The 3,230-nt window shown below is 46.3% G+C and overlaps 1 pseudogene; it reads right to left on the reverse strand.

Annotated features, from left to right (window-relative positions):
• Positions 1–2,499: 2,499 nt before the first annotated feature.
• Positions 2,500–2,871, reverse strand: LOC113629620 (CST complex subunit TEN1-like; annotated as a pseudogene).
• Between the last annotated feature and the right edge of the window lie 359 nt (positions 2,872–3,230).

Raw genomic sequence — 3,230 nt, forward strand, 5'->3', positions numbered from 1 at the left:
TATTTAGACCTAGCATATCCCAATTATTACTATTTTTGTCAATAATTAATGAGGGGACGCAGTCAATAAGATACACAGAACTCTCTTTGTTTTGCATCCATGAAAGTAATATTAACTTGATTCAAAGTATATTTTTTAATCAATTGAATACAAAAGAGTATACATTAGGGCAATTCTTACCTCAAAAATGTGTGTTTTCAACTTCAAGTGATCCACTCTAGCATCCTAGGTTTATCAAATGCCTTAGGCGATTGCCCATCTCCACTTTATTCCACTGTACATTGCATGCACTTCAAAAATTCAATTTTGCATTAAAGTCATTTTGTGTGCTGGGTTGTTATATTAGTTGTCTGCATTGATCTTGCTGACTAGATACTTGATAAAGTTCTACTTTGCTGTACTGCTCAGACACAGCGATGAAATTCTTTCTCCATTAACAGTTCTGCAAATATGTGAGGAAAACTTTAGCATATGAAAACCTACCATGAAACATTTCCCTTAAAACAGATCAACAAGGAGGTATCCTGAGTTTTACTCAGGCATAAAGTGTCAATGTAGTTCATAGCTCAAGAGAAAAAAACTGCTCATCTGGAGGTAACATAACAGTCAAAACATTTGAGAATATGGTTCATAAATGATGCATTCTAAGAGGTGACAGAACAAAGGTGAATATGGAGCATGCCAATGGTGTGAGAATACAGCGAGAGACAGAAATAGTCACGAGGGGACAGCAGGCAGGAATTGGCTGTCAAACAGGATTACTTTGTAAGACTCAAGGATGCAGAAATAAATATTGAAAACAAGACTGTAGAAAATAAAATGAGAAGGAGAAAAAAGCAGTAAATAGCAATAAGATTAGATCCTCAAATGAAAGATGCAAAAAATCAATTTAAAAATATGTAGTCTCATAAAAGGGGAGAGAGAGGAGGAAGAAAAGAAGGAGGGGAAGGGGGGGATGAGAAAAAAATGGTATAATTTTGTCACCACATATTTTAAACATTTTGTACACACTTCCTCTTATAAGCTGTTCAATAATATTGTCATAGGCAGAATAGAATATTGACTCCCCAGATGTCCACACTCTAATTCTAGGGACCTGGATTTATGTTAGATTACATGGCAAAAGGGAATTTGCAGATATAATTGATTTAAGGATCTTGAGATGGAGTGATTATGTTGGATTATCTGAGTGGACCCAGTGGGATCACAAGGGTCCTTATAAGTGAAAGAGTGAGGGAGGAGAGCCCGGCCAGAGCGAGAAGGACTTCACCAGCCATTGCTGCCTGAAGGTGGAGGAAAGGGCCACCAGCCAAGGTATGCAGGCAGTGTCCAGAATCTGGAAAAGACAAGGAAATGGATCCTCCTCCACAGCCTCCAGAAGGAGCACAGCCCTGCAGACCCTCAATGGGTTTTTAGCCCATTGAGATCCATTTTGAACTTCTGACCTCCAAAACTGCAAGATAATACATTTGTGTTGTTTTAAGCCACCAAGTTTGCAGGTTAGATCTCTGGTCGGGGGAGCTAAGGTCCTGCATGCCATGCAGCGGGGTCCCCCCATAAAAAGCCAAAAAAAAAAAAAAGCCACCAAGTTTGTAGCAATTTTTTTATAGCAGCCAGAGGAAACTAATAAAAATCCCATTAAGAGGTTGGCATTGTATCCTCATTACAAATGAGAAAATCTACTCCTTAACGCAATTACACTGCAGAGTCAGAGCTGAAATGCTGGAGGTTCCTCCTCCCCACCCTAATCGAGCATCATTACTTTAAGCTGCCACTTCACTCTAAAAATAGAAACCAAATAATTAAGAAATGGAATGATTTTTTTTTTAAATGAGCATCTTGAGATAACTGATAGTTTAACGATTTTTTTTTTTTTTTGCCAACTATGAACATGTATGTATTTGTGGGCATTTACACACAATTGCAATGATCAGATTTGTTAACTTCATTAAACAATGAAGCCCTTGGACGGAAGGGGCTGTGATGCCACGGGGGTCTAAGGCGGCAAACCAAAATCCAAGTCTGGGAATGACAACCAATCAGAAACCGCCAACGAGGCTTAAAGCAAGAGCCAATCAATAATTTCACTGCTTTGCTCCTGCCTTTGCTGTATAAACGCCCCTTCCCGAACTCCTAACCACTTCTGGGTTGGCTCTGCCGGATTCAACTGATTTTTGCTCAAAGAAACTCTTAAAATGTTTAATGTGCCTCAGTTTATTTTCTTCTTTTTTTTCCTTCCTCTTCGTCACACTGCGCGGCTTTATTCACCAGGACCTTCTGGAACCCTCCAGGACCCACACGAGGCCCAGCCCCCAGCCCCCCAGAACCCAGCCTCTGATCTCTAGGCTCCCATTTCTGGGGCGATCGTGATGAACAACCCTCCCCTCTTCTCTCCAGCTCCGAAGTCTGTCACTCGGGGGAAGCTCCTGCATCTCCTCTGCAGCAGCTCCAGGGCAGGTGGGGGAGGAAGGGCGTTGCCACGAGCTGCCGTTTTGCTCTCTACTGGCTGCTGTCCCTCTCTCGCTGGTACAGCCTCTGCTCCCGGACGGCTTGTTCTGACCAGGGGAGAGTCATTCCTCCCACACAAGCCAGCACCCGGGCCTTCACCACGCAGCCTCCATCCTTCTAGTGATCCAGCTGCCCAAGGACGGTGTAGAGGGAGCCCACCTGGGCTTGGAACGGTTGCACCAACTTGGTGCAGACGGGGGTCGGGCGCTGGTCAGATCTGTGCCGAGCCATCAGAGTCACTCGGGGCTGCGTCGTGTCATAGCTGTACAACCTGTCGAACGTTCTCAGTGTGTCCCCATCAGGAACTTGGCCAGCGCTGACCTTCCAGGGGAAGTAACAGATCCCCGGTTTGGGCAGCATCATTTCTCCTGTCTGGACGTCGGGTCCTTGGGTTCCTTCTTTCCGCCCCGTGTGGCCAAGTGACGAGGGAGGGGCGGGTTGCCGAGAGCGCCTCGCTTTCCCCCCAGGGCAGTTTCTTGACCTTCTTCCAGGGTCCCCTTGCAGGGGGCGGGGGCCACTCTGAGGCTCCCCTGGCCGAGAGCAGGGGACTTGCCGGCCTCGGCGCGCACACCCGCGCCGCCTCGGCCTCGGCTGCGGTCTGTCCCGCCTCAATGGATCTTTTAACAGGTTTCAGTGTTCTAGTGAGGCTGTGCCCACGGGCTGTGCCCTGGACAAGTCTTGTCAGCACCCCCTCCTCAGCAGGTGAGCAGTAAGGCCAGGGC

The sequence above is a fragment of the Aethalodelphis obliquidens genome, unplaced genomic scaffold (genome assembly GCF_003676395.1).
Source record: "Aethalodelphis obliquidens isolate GAN/ISIS:26980383/991018 unplaced genomic scaffold, ASM367639v1 scaffold27, whole genome shotgun sequence".
NCBI classification, from domain to species: domain Eukaryota; kingdom Metazoa; phylum Chordata; class Mammalia; order Artiodactyla; family Delphinidae; genus Aethalodelphis; species Aethalodelphis obliquidens.